This window comes from Schistocerca serialis, chromosome 8 (genome assembly GCF_023864345.2).
Source record: "Schistocerca serialis cubense isolate TAMUIC-IGC-003099 chromosome 8, iqSchSeri2.2, whole genome shotgun sequence".
NCBI classification, from domain to species: domain Eukaryota; kingdom Metazoa; phylum Arthropoda; class Insecta; order Orthoptera; family Acrididae; genus Schistocerca; species Schistocerca serialis.
This window is the reverse complement of record NC_064645.1, coordinates 185,075,680-185,097,967: the sequence shown is the minus strand read 5'-3', so window position 1 is coordinate 185,097,967 and position 22,288 is coordinate 185,075,680. Positions and strand designations below refer to the sequence as shown.

At 45.1% G+C, this 22,288-nt stretch overlaps 1 non-coding gene across 1 annotated transcript; it reads left to right on the top strand.

Annotated features, from left to right (window-relative positions):
- Positions 1–948: 948 nt before the first annotated feature.
- Positions 949–1,032, top strand: Trnas-gga (transfer RNA serine (anticodon GGA)). The gene is given in 2 exon segments: positions 949–988; positions 998–1,032. It is a non-coding gene; the product is annotated as a tRNA-Ser (tRNA).
- Positions 1,033–22,288: the final 21,256 nt, after the last annotated feature.

Sequence of the window (22,288 nt, the reverse complement as noted above, 5' to 3'; positions counted from 1 at the left end):
CCAATTACATGGACAGTTTGTGGAATTTATGCCACAGTGGTCGCCGTTTTTATTCCTACATTACACTGTAGGCTGCAGAGTATACAGCGAAGTTGCATCAGTAGCCAATAGTCGGTAGCTGACCTCACACAATGCGACGCCAAATGGTCACGTAGTGTAGGAACACGGATCGTTCGAGGGGCTTCCTGTGCTGGAGCAGTGGGGATTAACCGTTCGGATGGGGCGCCAAGCCGCGTATCGCTCACAGTTTGGTTTTGCAGATTACTAGTAAATTTTAACTTGCTACAGTACCGATGGTCTTGTTTGCACTGAGAACAATCATTTAATAATTTCAACAACTTTAATAATTTTTATGAGAAAGTTAGATTTGTAATTAAAAGTGAACTTTTATTAGATGCAGAGCTGGACCAATCAAAGCCGAGCAGGAGGAGACAGGTGCGAAACGGTGGTTAGACTAAGCGTCTGCAGGAGTCGCGACCAGTACCGGAAGGTGTAAAGACGTGTGTTGTAACCGAAATGTAAATTCACTTGAAGATGTGTAAACTAAATGTTAAAGTATATTGCGTGCATGCAGGAATATTTCAAATTTCAAAATTTACTTTTGCCGTCTTCGTGCGCCTGCAGGCTGTTCACGGCAGAGCTTGAATAAATTTAGAGAGGCATTTGTTGTATCTTAAGTCAGTGTCCGTTCCTTTATTTCCACCGAGTCATAATTTGGAATTTTATTTTGCACCACTGTTGTCCTTGCACCATTCAATAGGAGCAACGAACTCGCGACCTGCTACATACATACATACGTGCAAAACGAGACGTGAACTGTGTTACAATCTACAAATAACAAACATCAAAACAAAACTGTGTCATTCTATATCCCACTGATGATGCGTTAATGTGAAAAAACGAGAAACACGTCTGAGAGACGTAAAATAGAGTACAGCAAGACAGCCGGCCTGGGTGGCCGAGCGGTTCTAGGCGCTACAGTCTGGAACCGCGCGACCGCTGCGGTCGCAGGTTCGAGTCCTGCCTCGGGCATGGATCTGTGTGATGTCCTTAGGTTAGTCAGGTTTAAGTAGTTCTAAGTTCTAGGGGACTGATGACCTTAGAAGTTAAGTTCAAAAATGGTTCAAATGGCTCTGAGCACTATGGGACTTAACATCTATGGTCATCAGTCCCCTAGAACTTAGAACTACTTAAACCTAACTAACCTAAGGACATCACACAACACCCAGTCATCACGAGGCAGAGAAAATCCCTGACCCCGCCGGGAATCGAACCCGGGAACCCGGGCGCGGGAAGCGAGAACGCTACCTCACGACCACGAGCTGCGGACAGAAGTTAAGTCTAATAGTGGTCAGAGCCATTTGAACCATTTTACAGAAAGACAAGACGGTTTTTATTTACAAACCAAATATTTCTGTTCCTGCTGCAGAGGATGGCCACACAAAAAAACTCGTTAATAAAAACATAAATACATTGTTTTTTTATTATCATCACAGATGTGAGCTTTGGCACTTAGAACGTTTGAGATTTCCACTGTTCAGTGGATAATACCTCGCGAAATCTACCAACGACTTGCCGAATCCATGCGCTGCAGTATCGCTACCGTGTTGCACTCCAATGCTGGACCAACATGCTATTGGGCAGACAGTCGTAACGTGTTTGATTCCGTCGGCGTGTGCTATACTACCGTGCATGATTTGATTTGTATGCTCCATTCATTCAAGCATTCCTGGGGGATTCTGATATTCCCCTAAACACATTTGTGCTATTACCTGGTATTAGAAGAGCTTGTACCTTCTTCTAATAAGGAGGTATTTCCGTATGCTCCTTTCCTACCTACTGTTTCTCGCAACTTTTCATTTCATTACTTACACTACATCTTAACCTAAATATCGACGTCCCACTAATGCACCACGTACCTGTATTAAATGCGTTCAATCTATTTCTCCCACTTTTCTCACAGTCGAAGTTCCACATCCATACAACGCTGTGCTCCAGACGTCTCATTTCCAAGTGATATTTGATACATGTAGAGCTCTCTTACTTCTTATGTATTTCATAACCTAGACAAAGAACTCATACAGCTGTAGTACGTGTAATATCGAACGCTTCGTCCAGGCCGTGAAGGCCCAAGGAATGTCGACCGGCCGCCCGGCCGCCGTGCCATTCACTGCCTCGCAGCGTCATGCGGAAGCGGTGTGGACGAACATGTGGTCACCACATCGCAGTCCTGGCCGTTTTGCCGCCTTTCCGGACCGTGAAGCTGCTGCTGTTCATTCAAGGAGATCCTCAATTGGCATCGCGCGGCTGAGTGCACCCCGTACCAGCTCTTTCTCCCTGGCAGCACCGTGAATGGGATCTAGGTCCTCCACAAGGCATCAATCTTCGCTGATCATCCAGGAACGGAGACGGCAATACAGTTAACACATGTAGCTGATTTTTTAAAGTTTTGTTGAAACTAAGTCCAAGTTGTGTAATAAGAACGCCGTGTATATCATACAACAAGTTACACTACGGGCCATTAATACTGCTACACCAAGAAAAAAAGCAGATGATAAACGGGTATTCATTGGACAAATATATTATACTAGAACTGACATGTGATTACATTTTCACGCAGTTTGGGTGCATAGATCCTGAGAAATCAATACCCAGAACAATCAAATCTGGCTGTAATAACGCCCTTGATACGCCTGGGCATTGAGTCAAACAGAGCTTGGATGGCGTGTACAGCTGCCCATGCAGCTTCAACACGATACCACAGTTCATCAAGAGTAGTGACTGGCGTATTGTGACAAGCCTGTTTCTCGGCCACCATTGACCAGACGTTTTCAATTAGTGAGAGATCTGGACAATGTGCTGGCCAGGGCAACAGTCGAATATTTTCTGTATCCAGAACGGTCAGTAGAGGACCTGCAACATGTGGTCGTGCATTATCCTGCTGGAATGTAGGGTTTCGCAGGGATCGAATGAAGGGTAGAGCCACAGATCGTAACGCATCTGAAATGTAACGTCCACTGTTCAAAGTGTCGTCAGTGCTAACAAGAGGTGACCGGGACGTGTAACCAATGGCTCCCCACACCATCACGCCGGGTGATACGCCAGTATGGCGATGACGAATACACGCTTCCAATGTGCGTTCACCGCGATGTCGCCAAACACGGATGCAACCATCATGATGCTGTAAACAGAACCTGGATTCATCTGAAAAAATGATGTTTTGCCATTCGTGCACCCCGGTTCGTCGTTGAGTACACCATCGCAGGCGCTCCTGTCTGTGATGCAGCGTCAAGGGTAACCGCAGCCATGGTCTCCGAGCTGATAGTCCATGCTGCTGCAAACGTCGTCGAACTGTTCGTGCAGGTGGTTGTTGGTTTGCAAACTTCCCCATCTGTTGACTCAGGGATCGAGACGTGGCTGCACGATCCGTTACAGTCATGCCGATAAGATGCCTGTCATCTCGACTGCCAGTGATACGAGGCCGTTGGGATCCAGCTCGGCGTTCCGTATTACCCTCCTCAACCCACCGATTCCATATTCTGCTAACAGTCATTGGATCTCGAACAACGAGAGCAGCAATGTCGCGATACGATAAACCGCAATCGCGATAGGCTACAATCTGACATTTATCAAAGTCGGAAACGTGATGGTACGCATTTCTCCTCCTTACACGAGGCATCACAACAACGTTTCACAAGGCAACGCCGGTCAACTGCTCTTTGTGTATGAGAAATTGGTTGGAAACTTTCCTCGTGTCGGCACGTTGTAGGTGTCGCCACCAGCCCCAACCATGTGTGCATGCTCTGAAAAAAAAAAGGTTCAAATGGCTCTGAGCACTATGGGACTTAACTGCTGAGGTCATTAGTCCCCTAGAACTTAGAACTAGTTAAACCTAACTAACCTAAGGACATCACACACATCCATGCCCGAGGCAGGATTCGAACCTGCGACCGTAGCGGTCTCGCGGTTCCAGACTGCAGCGCCAGAACCGCGCGGCCACTTCGGGCGGCGCATGCTCTGAAAAGCTAATTATTTGCATATCACAGCAACTTCTTCCTGACGGTTAAATTTCGCGTCTGCAGCACATCATCTTCGTGGTGTAGCAATTTTAATGGCCAATAGTGTATGAGGGACACACGAAAACAACAGTCTTTAATACAGACTGTTTTATAATTCCTGTTTATTTGCAAAAAGTATATAGGGGTCCGTGCGCAACTATGAGGTTGACACATAAGTTCACAGCGTGTTTGTTTTGCATGTTAGTATACCGGTTGCTGTGAGTTTATTTATCGAATTAAATATTTTTATTTTTAGTTCAGTGTAGTTATTTGAGTCTGCATATTGTAATTTGGAGATAGTGAGTGGAGTTGTAGACGCTAGAAAATGGAGTGCCAAGTAGAGAAATCGGAACACTTCTAATATATTCTTCCGATTGAGTTCAATGGAGGGGTGACAGCAGCGGAGGCAGCTAAAAACGTTTGCGCCGAGTAGAGAAATGATGCCATTGGACATAACACGGCAAGAAAATGGTTTCCGCGCTACAAAGATGATTGTTTTGACATTATGGCTCTCCACGTTCAGGATGACCTTTGGGGTTTGAAGATCGTTCAAACGCACTAATCCACAAGGATCCACGTCGGTGTACTCGAGAACTTGTGAATGTGATGAACTGTGATCATTCCTCCATCGTGCAATATTTGCAAGCAATGGGGAAGGTTCAAAAATCGGGTGTACGGGTACCGCATTCTCAAAGATAGGCCGGCCACGGCGTGCCAGACTTCTTGCGTCCAGCATGTGCGGTCCGCGTGCGGGCCAACGCCCCACCTGTCGCTCGGCTTTATTCGGTCGTTCTCGGAAGTACCCGGAACAGTGCGACGTTTCATTTAGCACTGTGGTGTGTCATTCTGCGGCCGGCACAACTCTCTGAGTTCGGCAGAATCGTGGTGTCAGCGCTGTTTACCCTTCGCTATTTGTTCGTGGTATGGAGTACGGTAACATGTCCAATGGCTGTTTACATAAAAAGAGGCAGCCGAGCCATCTGTCGCCACAATCCTTTAAAGTAAATGGGAATGACAGAAGAGAGAGACGAGAATTCTCAAGCCGTATAAGCAACGGATACTGCTCACTTGCCACAAAACGACGTTGCAGTACCACGTAGAAAAAATTTAAACTTTTAGATGACAATGAAAGAGCAAAAAATTAAAACGATTGATAGACGGGATTCTATGTTCTGTACATCGTCAAGTACTTTGTGTTAAATTTGCAGGGACGGAGCACTTGAAGCAACTCGTGATACGAATGATAAAGTATCTTAATACACTCCTGGAAATTGAAATAAGAACACCGTGAATTCATTGTCCCAGGAAGGGGAAACTTTATTGACACATTCCTGGGGTCAGATACATCACATGATCACACTGACAGAACCACAGGCACATAGACACAGGCAACAGAGCATGCACAATGTCGGCACTAGTACAGTGTATATCCACCTTTCGCAGCAATGCAGGCTGCTATTCTCCCATGGAGACGATCGTAGAGATGCTGGATGTAGTCCTGTGGAACGGCTTGCCACGCCATTTCCACCTGGCGCCTCAGTTGGACCAGCGTTCGTGCTGGACGTGCAGACCGCGTGAGACGACGCTTCATCCAGTCCCAAACATGCTCAATGAGGGACAGATCCGGAGATCTTGCTGGCCAGGGTAGTTGACTTACACCTTCTAGAGCACGTTGGGTGGCACGGGATACATGCGGACGTGCATTCTCCTGTTGGAACAGCAAGTTCCCTTGCCGGTCTAGGAATAGTAGAACGATGGGTTCGATGACGGTTTGGATGTACCGTGCACTATTCAGTGTCCCCTCGACGATCACCAGTGGTGTACGGCCAGTGTAGGAGATCGCTCCCCACACCATGATGCCGGGTGTTGGCCCTGTGTGCCTCGGTCGTATGGTCCTGATTGTGGCGCTCACCTGCACGGCGCCAAACACGCATACGACCATCATTGGCACCAAGGCAGAAGCGACTCTCATCGCTGAAGACGACACGCCTCCATTCGACCCTCCATTCACGCCTGTCGCGACACCACTGGAGGCGGGCTGCGCGATGTTGGGGCGTGAGCGGAAGACGGCCTAACGGTGTGCGGGACCGTAGCCCAGCTTCATGGAGACGGTTGCGAATGGTCCTCGCCGATACCCCAGGAGCAACAGTGTCCCTAATTTGCTGGGAAGTGGCTGTGCGGTCCCCTACGGCACTGCGTAGGATCCTACGGTCTTGGCGTGCATCCGTGCTTCGCTGCGGTCCGGTCCCAGGTCGACGGGCACGTGCACCTTCCGCCGACCACTGGCGACAACATCGATGTACTGTGGAGACCTCACGCCCCACGTGTTGAGCAATTCGGCGGTACGTCCACCCGGCCTCCCGCATGCCCACTATACGCCCTCGCTCAAAGTCCGTCAACTGCACATACGGTCCACGTCCACGCTGTCGCGGCATGCTACCAGTGTTAAAGACTGCGATGGAGCTCCGTATGCCACGGCAAACTGGCTGACACTGACGGCGGCGGTGCACAAATGCTGCGCAGCTAACGCCATTCGACGGCCAACACCGCGGTTCCTGGTGTGTCCGCTGTGCCGTGCGTGTGATCATTGCTTGTACAGCCCTCTCGCAGTGTCCGGAGCAAGTATGGTGGGTCTGACACACCGGTGTCAATGTGTTCTTTTTTCCATTTCTAGGAGTGTATATATGAAGATGGTATCTGTTCTTTCGGACATGTCTTGTCTGTATGCTGACAATCTGCAGCTGACAAAAATTATATTATGTCTTCAGCGGGGCAAAAACAATTAGTAAAAACTGAAAACATGTCCGAAAGAACAGATACCACCGGTGACCATGCAGCTCGTTAGAATGAAATTGCAATGAAATGAATACCCTTAGCTGCATACAGGCGTTGATATAAGTGAACGGGGACAGTTGAAAATGTGTGCCCCGACCATGACTCGAACCCTGATCTCCTGCTTGCATGGAAAACGCCCTATCCATCTTTTTTTCTCATTTTGTTCGTTAATGTTCGTTGTATTTGTTCGGGGCGGACGTCCTATGATGCTAGTTCAATGTCATCGTTGATCCATTAACTCAAGTTTCTTTCTTTCAGAGGGCAGCTAACCCTCTGAGCGAACACGCTGAGCTACCGTGCCGGCATCCATAGGAGCCACCGAGGACTTATAGGACAGTGCAACTGCAGGGACGTATCTCTGGCACGCCTCCCGTGAGACCCACATTCGCAACTTGTTGTCCCGCACTATATTCATAGTGCCCCTGCCCATCATACTCATTACTCGCGGCTTTATCTCCAATTCCCGTAAGAGTTCAGACACTGTTTGTGCATCCGCACAGAAAAAGATGGTCAAATTGCCGGTGAACCTTAACTATATGTACACTCCTGGAAATGGAAAAAAGAACACATTGACACCGGTGTGTCAGACCCACCATACTTGCTCCGGACACTGCGAGAGGGCTGTACAAGCAATGATCACACGCACGGCACAGCGGACACACCAGGAACCGCGGTGTTGGCCGTCGAATGGCGCTAGCTGCGCAGCATTTGTGCACCGCCGCCGTCAGTGTCAGCCAGTTTGCCGTGGCATACGGAGCTCCATCGCAGTCTTTAACACTGGTAGCATGCCGCGACAGCGTGGACGTGAACCGTATGTGCAGTTGACGGACTTTGAGCGAGGGCGTATAGTGGGCATGCGGGAGGCCGGGTGAACGTACCGCCGAATTGCTCAACACGTGGGGCGTGAAGTCTCCACAGTACATCGATGTTGTCGCCAGTGGTCGGCGGAAGGTGCACGTGCCCGTCGACCTGGGACCGGACCGCAGCGACGCACGGATGCACGCCAAGACCGTAGGATCCTACGCAGTGCCGTAGGGGACCGCACCGCCACTTCCCAGCAAATTAGGGACACTGTTGCTCCTGGGGTATCGGCGAGGACCATTCGCAACCGTCTCCATGAAGCTGGGCTACGGTCCCGCACACCGTTAGGCCGTCTTCCGCTCACGCCCCAACATCGTGCAGCCCGCCTCCAGTGGTGTCGCGACAGGCGTGAATGGAGGGACGAATGGAGACGTGTCGTCTTCAGCGATGAGAGTCGCTTCTGCCTTGGTGCCAATGATGGTCGTATGCGTGTTTGGCGCCGTGCAGGTGAGCGCCACAATCAGGACTGCATACGACCGAGGCACACAGGGCCAACACCCGGCATCATGGTGTGGGGAGCGATCTCCTACACTGGCCATACACCACTGGTGATCGTCGAGGGGACACTGAATAGTGCACGGTACATCCAAACCGTCATCGAACCCATCGTTCTACCATTCCTAGACCGGCAAGGGAACTTGCTGTTCCAACAGGACAATGCACGTCCGCATGTATCCCGTGTCACCCAACGTGCTCTAGAAGGTGTAAGTCAACTACCCTGGCCAGCAAGATCTCCGGATCTGTCCCCCATTGAGCATGTTTGGGACTGGATGAAGCGTCGTCTCACGCGGTCTGCACGTCCAGCACGAACGCTGGTCGAACTGAGGCGCCAGGTGGAAATGGCATGGCAAGCCGTTCCACAGGATTACATCCAGCATCTCTACGATCGTCTCCATGGGAGAATAGCAACCTGCATTGCTGCGAAAGGTGGATATACACTGTACTAGTGCCGACATTGTGCATGCTCTGTTGCCTGTGTCTATGTGCCTGTGCTTCTGTCAGTGTGATCATGTGATGTATCTGACCCCAGGAATGTGTCAATAAAGTTTCCCCTTCCTGGGACAATGAATTCACGGTGTTCTTATTTCAATTTCCAGGAGTGTATATGAAGATGGTATCTGTTCTTTCGGACATGTCCGACCATCCATTTGACCATCTTCTGTGAAGATGCACAAACAGTGCCCGAACTCTTACGGAAATCGGCGGTAAAGCTGCGAGTAATGAGTATAATGGGCAGGGGCACTATGAATATAGTGAGGGACAATAAGTTGAGAATATGGGTCTCGCGGGAGGCGTGCCAGAGATAAGTTCCTGCAGTCACACTATCCTCTTTGTCCTCGGTGGCTCAGATGGATAGAACGTCTGCCATGCAAGCAGGAGATCCTGGGTTCGAGTGGCGGTCGGGGCACACATTTTCAACTGTCCCCGTTCACTTATATCAACGCTTGTATGCAGCTAAGGGTATTTATGTCATAGTAAAGTATCTTAAGTCACACCACTACTCCATTTTCAGTTGCAACATTTTTCACTAATAATGAACGAAGAGTACAGAGATTTCATTTATTACTGAAAAGTACGTTGGTTAAGTTAAGGGGCAAGCCGGAAACTATTTTTCGAATTAAATTTCACTATTGTTGAATTTACGAAGGAAAAAGTAGTGCAGGAACGAATTGTAGACTTGGCATTTTAAGTGGACTTGACTGCACACTGCCCACAGTACGAAATTCCAAGGTAATTTCTTTCTGATTTGAAGAACATGCATTTAAAAAGAAAATCGCGTTGTAGAAAGAACACGTTCTGAAAAATACGATCGAGTCACTCAGCTCATTGGCGTTAAGGAAAGCGCGACGTTTGAATAATTTATTCTGGCTTTGTGGAATTACCACGATAGTTTAATTAAATTTTGAGGGCACTGTCAACATGTTTTCGAACTTTTTTCGACAACGTTTGCCGTTTCAGTTGAAAGCGCCCCTGTGCATGTGCAGATATAACTGATCAACCTGCAAGGTAATTCCAGTTTTAATTACACATCTTTTTACATTAAAACCGTCCAGCACGTCTGCATTGTTTTTCACAGGTAGATTTTCCAAGTTTCCACAACGAGGTCATAAACGTACTACAATATTTCTACCAACATATCTGTGTGAAAAACTTTTTTTTTATTATTAAACTAAATAAGTCACGATTACGTGGCAACTTGAATACGAAACTCTATGAAATTCAGAATGAGATTTTCACTCTGCAGCGGAGTGTGCGCTGATATGAAACTTCCTGGCAGATTAAAACTGTGTGCCCGACCGAGACTCGAACTCGGGACCTTTGCCTTTCGCGGGCTGGTGCTCTACCATCTGAGCTACCGAATGACGGCTCACTCCGGCTACTCATAGCTTTACTTCTGCCAGTATCTCGTCTCCTACCTTCCAAACTTTACAGAAGTTCCGTGAAATTGTCTGCGCCTGTCTGTATGCCGACAGTCTGCAGTAGATAAAAATTATATTACGTCTTCAGCGGGCCAAAAATAATTACTTAATACTGAAAACTTGCTTTCTGTGATCTATGTTGTTGAGAAACGTAAAATATAAAACCAAGTTACATTCAGTACGACTGTTCTGCCACTTAAATGCGTCGCGTTCGCTGTTTTCCCCTTTTCCCCTCCTTGCCGTCATACAGCGCGGTGTGGCGGTGGAGCAAATGTGAAGCGAGGCTGAGCGCTCTGGCACTCAGATCCGGTCGTGGCCCGAAAGCCGAAATCTTGGTCACCACTGCTCTAAGACTAAATTACAAAAATCAGCAAATGTGCGTGTCCGCTTTCCCGTCGTCAATCGATTCGTGAATAACACCGACATTCCTATCCTGTTTCGTTACTGGTAACGAAAAATGGTGTCTTTATGCTAAAATAAGGAAAAGATGGGAATGGTTGAGCCCAAACAAAACAGCAACTCCACATTCAAAGGCATGCGTGCAAAGTTACGCATCTGGTGGAACGACGACGCTGTCGTGTACTACGAATTGCTTCCCCCTTCGCTGCTCACATCGCCGGCCGAGGTGTCCGAGCGGTTCTAGGCGCTACAGTCTGGAACCGCGCGACCGCTACGGTCGCATGTTCGTATCCTGCCTCGGGCATGGATGTGTGTATGATGTCCTTAGGTTAGTTAGGTTTAAGTGGTTCTAAGTTCTAGGGGACTGATGACCTCTTAAGTTAAGTCCCATAGTGCTCAGAGCCATTTGAACCATTGAAATGCTGACATCCACTGTCAACAAATGAGTCGTCTTGCAGACGCAGTCCAAGAGTAACGACCAGGAAGACTCGTGAAGTGATGATACTCCACGATGATGCCACATGCATACACTGAAAGAAAAAAAAAAAACCTTTGCAGGAGTTTGGAAAGTCATTTCACACCAGCCTCATTCGCCCGATCTTGCACCCTCAGATTTTCTCTGTCGAACAACCTTCAACAAATATCCTTTCTGGTTGAAAATACGCTCCGAACGTGGCTCCACGAGTTCTTCGACTCAAAACCACGTGATTCCTATAGTCGCAGAATCGAAAAGTTACACCAGCGTTGACAGACTGTTGTAAATAAATGATACAAACCTCTGCACCAACCCACAGAATAACGACAGTATTATCGATACGCAAACAGCAACCGAACAGCAACTGTAGCAAAGCGTCTTGCTCTATCAGTTCATAAAGGGTGATTTCGCTAAATAGGGACAATGCTTCAAGGCCACCATAGTCTGCATGATTGCCCCAAACAACAGCCAAGGTAAGCCATGTTGAGCCTCCAAACACAGCTTGTACATCACAAGTGAAGTTCAGACGCAGCCCACGAAAAACATATGGTTCTCCAATTAATTGCTGTTTATTAAACTGTCCAGCCAAGTCAATATCAATTGCTTTTAAGCTACGATACACAGATACACTGCGCCGCCAGCGACGACGGTAACCTAGACGTCGCAGAGGCATCCATGGGAAGATAAGGAGCAAATCAGGTCATGTGGACATATGGCGGAAAATGCGTTCCAAAGTAGGTATTCGAAGATAGAGAAAAAAGATATTTGACAGTAACACCGGTATCAGCACTAGGCAAGTGCCCCACAAGGATGAAATAAGCCAGAAAACGGAATGGAACGTTCTACAAGTCAACAGCCACTATCCGTATTTCACACCAGAGCAGGCTCTATCATCTACAAATTTGTCTGCACGACGAAGGTATTGTCGTAATACAGTAAGAATTTGCAGAACGACCTGCAGAGAATTGATGAATGGTGCAGGCTCTGGTAGTTGACCCCGAACGTAAATAAATGTAACATACTGCGCATACATAGGAAAAGAAATCCGCTACTGTACAGCTACATTCCTGATGACAAACGGCTGGAGACAGCGTCTGCCGTGAAATATCTAGGCGTAACTATCCAGAACGACCGTAAGTGCAATGACCATATAAAATAGATAGTGGGAAAAGCAGACACCAAACTCAGATTCATAGGAATGGAACTGATCCACGAAAGAAGTGGGTTATACGGCGCTTGTTCGTCCTATTCTTGAGTATTGTTCGTCTATCTGGGATTCCTACTTGTAGGACTGATGGAGAAGATCCCACGAAGAGCGGCGCGTTTCGTCACGGGATCTTTTAACTGGCGAGAGAACGTTACGGAGATGCTAAACAAACTGCACTGGCAGACAAGAGAGGCGTTGTGCATCACGGAGAGATTTTCTACTGAAATTTCGGGACAGCACTTTGAAAGGTCTCTGTTGGATTCCTTTCATGTTAATTTCTTAAATCTGTTGTCATTTACGGCATAAATTCCTCTTCTAAATTTACTGTGGCGTATCTGACTATCTGGGAGGAGACTGAGTAGTGGAACGTGTTACTTTTACACATAAACAAGAACGATCTGTCACACTACTACACTTTAAAACACAGTTTATATGTAATTCATGTCACACAGTCTCAAACGGAACCTACATCTGCTTTCTTTTATATACTGTATATGATAAGATACTGTCAACCCCCTTCCCTTCTGTGTGAGAGGATGAATGAGCAAGTGTATTTCTAGTTGCATGCTTGAGGGTAGCAGACAAGCCTGTCTGCTAGAGAACAGTAGGACCAACGTCGGAACAGGTAGCTACGCTTTCTAAAAGCAGAGATGTTTCTATCCTTAGTATGGTCCTGTCCGTCCGTTGTCATGTTGGTATAGGAAGCTGCCCCTCTGGCCACTTCCGTTTGTATTTGTGAGCCACCCCTCAGGAAGGGACCAGGCAGTCTGTCCGTGGCGAGCGTCTGAAGTGGTAAGATCTCCGGCTAAGCGCGTGTCTGCTAAGTCCGTAGGACAATGGATTTCTTAAGTTCAGCCTAACTGTAAATTTAATCACCTTTATTTCAGGTTTAGCTCTAAAATATCTAATGTTATCTTAAATTGCAGCGCAGTGTAATTCTCGTGTGAAGTTCAGAATATATTCCGGTAGTTGCTTTGTCACTACTTTGTGAGTAAAGTGGAACCACGTGTTGATCAGTAACTCTAACTAAGTTCATCAATCTTAAATGCGAATGTGCGTGAGATTACAACGTCTCGTCTTGACAATAATTTTCAATATAGCAACTTTTCTTTATGTTCAACCCACGTGGGGTACACTTTGTGAAACCAGTACCACGTGCTTATACAATTGTTTGACCCATCAGGTTAATAGTAAGACGATAGTAACCAGTTCGAGGTTTTTCTTTTGTAAATTGCTTTTCGATCTAATTTATTTTAGCTATCAAAATTATTGTGGAGTTACACTCTTTGTGTAAACCAAGTTGACCACGTGAAGCATGTGGTGTAATCATCAAAGTAGCCCTCAGCTATTCTTTTCGGGAAGATTTCACAAAGAGTTAATATGAATTTAGTATACCATTGTGTGGTAATTACATGACGGACAGGATTGTGCTACGAACGTAACTTCTTTGAGTGAAAATTGAATTGGTTGGTAGTGGTTAATTTTCTGTTGCATATGTTTCAACGCTCTTTGTGTGTTGTTTTATGAATGCAGTGTTGTATGCAGTCTCCCAATCTTGGCTCCATATTTGATGTGTTCCGTAAGATTGCAATCTCACATTTTCACAATCTTAAATAAGGCACCAGTTTAGTTAGGAATCAAGTTTAATATGCTGAAATTTCAATGATCAATGTTAAAATAAATTTCCAAATATAAACTGATTTATTTCTTTTTATTTAAATTCTCTTTTGTATATATATCACCGGTTGTCGTATGGCTATTAAAAGATTATAATTAATGTTAGTCTGGTTGGGAATTTGGTAAGCTAGACTGGATACCTGGTGAAACAGTTGCTCAATAATGCAAGGTTAACTTCCCCAGACAGCTCACAGTTTTAACCCGATTTTATTGTCGAGCAGCACCGCTTACATAGCAAAATAAAGTAACAACGTTACAACTTTTCAGGGGCAGACGGACAACATATTGTTCCCTCCTCCCCCACCCCCTCCCATATATCTCGCGTATTGACCACGAGGAGAAAATTCGAGAAATTAGAGCCAAGACAGAGGCTTACCGACAATCATTCTTCCCACGCACTAGTCGCGAGTGGATCAGGATTGGAATGGTCAGATAGTGGTACCGAAAGTACCCTCCGCCACACACCATTAGGTGGCTTGCGGAGTATGATGTAGATGTACATGTCGTTGGAGGCGCCACCACGACGCCGCGATTTCTGTCACCCATCCTATTCGCAGATAAGGCTGCCTTTACGAGTGGCAGGATCGTTAATATTCACAACACCCATCTGTTGATTACTGAGAATACCCTTAGTTTGGTGGTTTAGAACCAGGTTCAGCCTCAGTATGTACACGGAAATTGTTGGTGATCATCTTGTGGGACCAGTCATCTTTCCACCACACGTCACAGGCGAGGCACATCTGCACTTGTTATGTGTGGCACTGCCTCCCTTGGTGGAAGACGTATCATTGGTGGCACAATGAGCAATGTGGATTGGATTGGATTGTTTGGGGGAAGAGACCAAACAGCGAGGTCACCGGTCTCATCGGATTAGGGAAGGACGGGGAAGGAAGTCGGCCGTGCCCTTTCAAAGGAACCATCCCGGCATTTGCCTGGAGTGATTTAGGGAAATCACGGAAAACCTAAATCAGGATGGCCGGACGCGGGATTGAACCGTCGTCCTCCCGAATGCGAATCCAGTGTGCTAACCACTGCGCCACCTCGCTCGGTGTGAGTAATGTGGCTATTGCTTGATGGTGCACCAGCTCACTGTCCTCTTCAGTGTGGAGCTAGAACACTATTACACAGAGAACATGCCTGGTGTACTGTCATGTGTACTTTCAGTAACTGACGGCCACACTGTGTGATTTCTTTGATTACCTCTGTCCAGTAGGCGTACCCTTCTTGGAACGAATTTCCTGTCATATAGCCTCATGAGGTTCTTTTCTCTTTATCTTCTCACGCATCGTTTCTTACACTTTGTCCCCGTTTAGCAAAATCGCCCTGTTTTTTTCTCACTTTTCGATAAAGTCCGCCTAGATAGCTGAGCGCTGAGCGTGGCTTAATGCCATATGGACATCTTGGATTCAGTTTCTGGTACTGCCAGGGATTTTTCCTTGGTGAGAGAAGAGCGATGGGGTGAAGCCAACCGAAGAGCTACTTGAATGACAAGTAGCGGCTCCAAGCCGACAACTACCGGGAGACCGGTGTGTTGACCGCATGCCTTTCCATATTGTATAGAAAGAACGTCATACTGGAGACGATCAGCTTCGTGAGGCTACCTGAGCCTGATCGCGGAGATCTAGATCTACAGCTAAATGACTACTCTGCAATTCACACTTAATCGCCTGGCAGAGGCTTCATCGAACCGCTTTCACTCAATTTGTTTACCGTTCCACTCTCAAACAGCGCTCGGCAAAAACGAACGCTTAAGTCTCTCCGTGCGAGCTCTGATTTCTCTTAGTTTGTTGCAGTGATCACTTCTCCCTATTTAAGTGGGCGTCAGCAAAATATTTTCGCATTCGAATGAAGATTTAAATTTCGCAGAAAGATCTCGCCGATATAAAAAACGCCTTTGTTTTTATGATTGCCATCCCAACTTCTGTATCATATTCGTGACACTCTCTCCCCTATTTCATGATAATACAAAACAATCTGCCCTTCATTGCCCTTTTTCGATGTCCTCCGTCACTTGTGTCTAGTTAGGATCCCACACTGTGCAATATTATTCTAACAGAGAACGCACTAGCCTAATGCAGGTAAATCCCTTCAGTTGATTTGCTGCCGCTTTTAAATGCAATGCCAATAAAAAGCAGTATTTGGTTCGTCTTCCCCACAATATTATCTCTGTGACCGTTTCTGTTTAATTTGTTCGTATTTGTAATCCCTAGGTACTTAGTTTAATGAACAGTCTTGAGAGTTGTGTGATTTATCGTGTATCCGAAGTTTAACGGCAATCTTTTAGTACTCACGAGGATGACCTCACACTTTTCTTTCATAGGGTCAACGGCCACTTTTCGCATCAGACAGATATCTAAATCATTTTGTAATTGAATTTGATATACTGATGATTTTACTAGGCAGTAAATGACATCATCGTTCGCAGACAGTCTCAGACAGCTGTTTACATTGTCTGATAAATCATTTCTATAGATTGTGAACGGCAGAGGGCCTATAACACTTCCTTCGGGAACAACAGATATCACTTCTGTTTTATTAGTTGACTTCCCGTCAATTACTGTAACCTGTGAACTTTCCGATAAAAAATCTCGAATCAAGTCGCACAACTGAGACGATACTCCAGAGATACGCAATTTGATTAGAAGCTCCTTATGAGGAACGGTATCAAAAGCCTTCTGGAAATCTAGAAATATGGAATTAATTCCGAATCCTCTGTCGATAGCCCTAATTATTACACGAAAATAAAGAGCTAGTTGTGTTGCAAAAGAACGATATTTTATGAATTGGTTCAAATGGCTCTGAGCACTATGTGACTTAACATCTGAGGTCATCAGTCCCCTAGAACTTATAACTACTTAAACCTAACTAACCTAAGGACAGAACACATACCCATGCCCGAGGCAGGATTCGAACCTGCAACCGTAGCACTCGCGCGGTTCCGGACTGAAGCGCCTAGAACTGCTCGGCCACCGCGGTCGGCGATATTTTATGAGTCTGTGCTGACTATGTGCCAACGATCAGTTGGCACACAGTCGCACGAACTCATAAAATATCAATCAATAAAATTCTTCAAGATTGGAGGCCGCATTATCAACTACAAAATTCCGACGTTTCGGCGACTATTGCGAGACGCCTTTCTCAGGGTCTACTGCTTGTGACAACGGCATGGAAGCCTTGGTTTACTCTCATAAAATATAGTTATTCAAGGTTTGTTCCAGGTAATTCATAATGTTCGAACACAGCACATGTTTCAAAATCCTGCTGCAAATCGATGTCAGTGATATCTGTCTGTAAATCAATGGATTATTCTTCTTTTCTTGAGTATTGGTTAGACCTGTGCAACATCCAGTCTAGGCACGGGTTTACATCGAGCGAAGGGTTTTATACACTCATCAAAAAAAATTTTGCATCACCCCGGTTCCCAGAACTCCTGAAAATAGACGTTGACTGTGGATATTGTATCACAGACACAATTCCTTTGACTGTTCAGAGATGTCACTAAACCCTCCAAAAGACGTAAACAACCATGCATGAGCAGCGCCTATTAGACGGAGAGGGTCCGAAAGCCGATCAGTTCCAGTCATTCAACCAGGAAGTAGGTACGCGGGTCGTGTTATCTGTAGTTCAACCATGCCTAGACTGTCGGTACCACGGTTCGATCGCGTCTGCATTGTTACTTTGTGCCAGGAAGGGCTCTCAACAACGGAACTGTCCAGGCATCTCGGAGTTAATCAAAGCGATGTTGTTCGGACATGGAGGAGATACAGAGAGAGAGGACCTGTGGCTGACAAGCCTCCCTCAGACCGACCGACGGCTACTACAGCAGTGGCTGACCGCTACCTACGGATTATGGCTCGGAGGAACTCTGACAGCAACGCCACCATGTTGAATAATGCTTTTCGTGCAGCCACAGAACGTCGTGTTACTACTCAACCTGTGCGCAATAGGCTGCATGATGCGCAACTTCATTCCCGACGTCCATAGCGAGGTCTATCTTTGCAACCACGACACCATGCAGCACGGTACAGATGGCCCAACAACACGCCGAATTGACCGCTCAGGGTTGGCATAACGTTCTCTTCACCGATGAGAGTCTCATATACCTTCAACCAGACAATAGTGTTAGATGTGTTTGGAGGCAACACGGTCAGGCTGAACGCCTTAGACACACTGTCCAGCGAGTGCAGCAAGGTGGAGGTTCCTACTGTTTTGGGGTGGCGTTATATGGGGCCGACGTACGCCGCTGATGGTCATGGAAGGCAACGTAACAGCATTACGATACGTGAATGCCATCCTCCGACCGACAGTGCAACCATATCGGCAGCATATTGGCGAGGCATTCGTCTTCATGGACGACAGTTCACGCCCAGATCGTGCACATCTTGTGAATGACTTCCTTCAGGGCAACGACATCGCTAGACTAGAGTGGCCAGCATGTTCTCCGGACTTGAACCCTATCAGACATGCCTGGGATAGATTGAAAAGGGTTGTTTACGGACGGCGTGACCCACCAACCACTCTGAGCGATCTACGCTGAATCGCCGTTGAGGAGTGGGACAGTCTGGACCAACAGTGCCTAGATGAGTACAGGAATGCATCAATGCAAGAAGATGTGCTACTGGGTATTAGAGGTACTGGTGTGTACAGCAATCTGGACCATCACCTCTGAAGGTCTCGCTGTATGGTGGTACAACATGCAATGTGTGGTTTTCATGATCAATAAAGGGCGGAAATGATGTTTATGTTGATCTCTATTCCAATTCTCTCTACAGGTTCCGGAACTCTCGGAACCGTGGTGATGCAAAAATTTTTTTGGTGTGTGTATGATTGCATAGTATGAACCTATTATATTAAGATACTCTGAAAGTGTCCTTACTGTTATACTGTTTGAACCGGAAGACTTGTCGTTGTTAAGTTATTTGAGTTGCTTCGCTACACCGAGGATATCTAGTTCTATGTTAATTATGTTGGCAGCTGTTCTTGTTTTGAATTCTGAAATATTTACTTCGTCGTTTTTGGTGAAGGAATTCTGGAAAACCGTGTTCAGTAACTCTGCTTTAGTGGCACTGTCATCGGTAACATTTCCACGGCTGTCGAATACTGATTGACAGCATCTTGCCACTGGTGTATTTTATATACGAGTTGTTTTTATTCTTCGTTTACTTTTCAAAGATCCTCACTACCGAAGGAAATGGCCGCTTCGTCTGTGGCAACCTGCCCTCTCTCCCTCTGAGACCATCCTCGACTAGAATCTGACAGTTTCTACGCCTTATAATTCGTTATCTGTGTGCTACGGCCTCATAAGGTCTCCTAAATCTACCCTACTTTAAGCCAAAAAGGCTGATCGTCTGCCAGATTCAATTCTGCCTCTGTTCCCCTTCCTCTTTGGAAATATCCCCAGTCCTTTTCTTTTTTTACCATACAGATTAAACAGAAACTGCTATTATCTCGGACACTGCTTTACACCATTCGTAATGTTGTTTCTGCTTAATAGTCCAGTTTTATTTCTTGTACTTGTTTTTTATAGATTGCTCGCCCCCACTTACTATTACGCTATCAAACGATTTTCTGTAAGCGTGCTTCCTATGTGTTGTCCTACGTAGATATTAGCTGACAAGCAAGAGTTGTCGAACTGGCATTGTGACAAATATGCTTTCTGGAAATCTGATAGTAAATGTCCTGTTTCACAAATATTTTTCAGCAGATAAAGTAAACATTCTAGTTTCTATACTTCTCACCGATCCCGGTGGCTGTAATGGTTCATCATTCATCCATGCTGATTACTGTTCCGATCATTTATGTGCTGTAAAACTATGACTGCTTTCCAAGATCGCTACGATTCCAATTACCTTCTCCTTTCTATGTGTGGAATAAGACATTCGATTCCTGTAGCTAATAATAAATGTAATAATAGTATTGGAGTTACCTCCGTGTGGACAAAAGCTCAGATATGAAAATACTAATGATCGAAAATCGACAAATCGTGGTTAGACGGTTTAACAGAATCACGGAAAACGCTGTTCCAAATGACCACCCAGGAATTTGACTCCCGTCATTCCCGAATGTTAGCCTATTGACAACTGCACCACCTCACTTGATGTGTGCCTGTGAGACGTGAGACGGGATGAGAATGGTAGAAAATAGAAAAGTAAACACTTAGTGCTTCTTGGTCATCTGCTGGAGAGGATACATTCAGTACGCATTTTCACAGTGGCAGCTACACAGGAAAGATGCAGGATATCCCAGAGTCACTAACGTATCTGCCGCTGGGGATTTTGTAATGAATGTAAAGCCGAGTTATAAATGTAGTGTCTTTCAAAGCAAGCATGAAATAAGCAATTAAGTATCGAATTCTTCCACATATGTAATGTCAACAGCCGTAGTATCGCTTAATGGAGACTAACTGCTTTTCCAGCACAGGAGGTCCCTCGTAGCTGTTCTGGCCGTGCGTTAAAACCTCCGTTCGTGGTTAAGGCCCTTGTCTCATAACGATTTATGGATGTCCGGAGGAGGCATTCAAAATTATGCGGCTTACAACACTGCTAATGATTTATCGCACTTGATTCTCAGATAAACGTTTATAATAGATCAACTTTTATCAAGCTGGGAGCTGGAGCACCTACCGCCTGTAATATTTAAAGCAGTGATATTTTTAATCTAATAAACTGTTTATTAATTCACTGCATCTGCGAGCTCGCCGTCAAGCTATTGTGGGCAGACATATATTTCGTTGCTCTTCGCATTAATTATTCCTTAAAAGAGAAGAAGTTAGATGCCCGACAAGGGTGCAAAAACACCGTATCGATTGTAAAATTATACATTCTCACGAAATTAAAACCAAATTTAAAATACGTTCCACTCTGTATAATTGAGGCTCATTATTTATACAGCTGGCGTCAACGTGACGAGCAACAATATAAATTAGTTAAAAAGCAAACGAATGGCTTTGCTGTCTTGTGGAAATAACGATTACCATGAGTCAAGTATCAATGGGAAACGATCAGACAAATTCATTTAAGCAGGAATCAAAAGAAAGCTGTAAAATTTTGTTTGAAGTTGAAAAGGATAATTAGCAAAGAAACATTAAATAAGATGAAGTTGAACACAAACATGGGCCCACGAAGCGCACTGTGAGCATTGTAAATGTGTTTCAGCTCCATAAAAGTATAATGTAGCGTGCTGGTCCATTTGCTGAATAGTTCTGAAAGTCGTATACACTGTCTACTCATTTTACTGGAATTTATTCTAAAAAACCGAACTAAATTTGAATTTAATTCTGTACTTGAAGCTCCCTTCACAGATTGTGTGGTTTTTTAATGTTCAATTGTGCCATTTTATTTTATTATTTTGTCTAAACTAGCACATTATAAAAATTAGTATTCATTTCCTCCTTGTCCTGTACAGAGCTTCTACGCTTGAATTAAATGTAACCAAAATTAAAAGGGAATTATGCAAATATTGTCAACTGATAAATTTTTATTGCTATCTTATAGAAAATACAGAAGTACTTATTAAAATAACTGTCACTATCCAAAATTTATAAGTAAAATTTCCTACGACTGCCGTTGTAAAAAAATCTTCACAAAATAGAAAATCTAATGGAAACTCTCCAAGAGGTTGTTTCTGATTAGTTACTAGAAACTGAACAGTACATGGAGTTGTCTGATTTTTTTATAGCTCATAGTTTTCTTGACACTGAAAGATATCAAATACCAGACATACTAAGAAAAAATTGTTGTATTTTTCATCATGCTACGTTGGGATGAGACACTTATTACGAGGAACAACTATGTTTAACAAAAATGCTAGTTTTAATGCTCGCATTAACTTGGTGCGCCAGCAATATTACGCATGTAAGTAACACACACTAAAATTTTCGGAAAATACAAGCTGTTGTCGACTTGATTACTACAGCTGTTCAATAAAATTGTTATTAAATCTATTCACTGTCTTGAAAATAGAACTTTGTTCCATTTTTGAAGGGTGCTCTCAAATTTCGTACACTGTTAAGTTAAAAATGAGACCAAGTACAAAAAAATGGTTCTAACGTTACAGTATTGGGTAATGTTAATGAAAAATCGGGTTGTTCAGTGTATATGTGCAAATGGTGACTCGTGTTTGACTCTGATCCAACGTGACTGTGATTAAAGAAATACGCAACATAGTATTACGTTTATCAATACCATATTTCGTGATGCACGGTAAAAATGCAGGCTTTGAAAGCAACCAGGACACATTCACTGGTACCATAGCATTCAAACTGTCCTGTAAATACAAAAGAGAATGAAAAAATGTTTGAACCAATAATGGCAAGAAATCTTAAAGAAAAATGTCGTCAGATTAGTGTTTGGTAGTT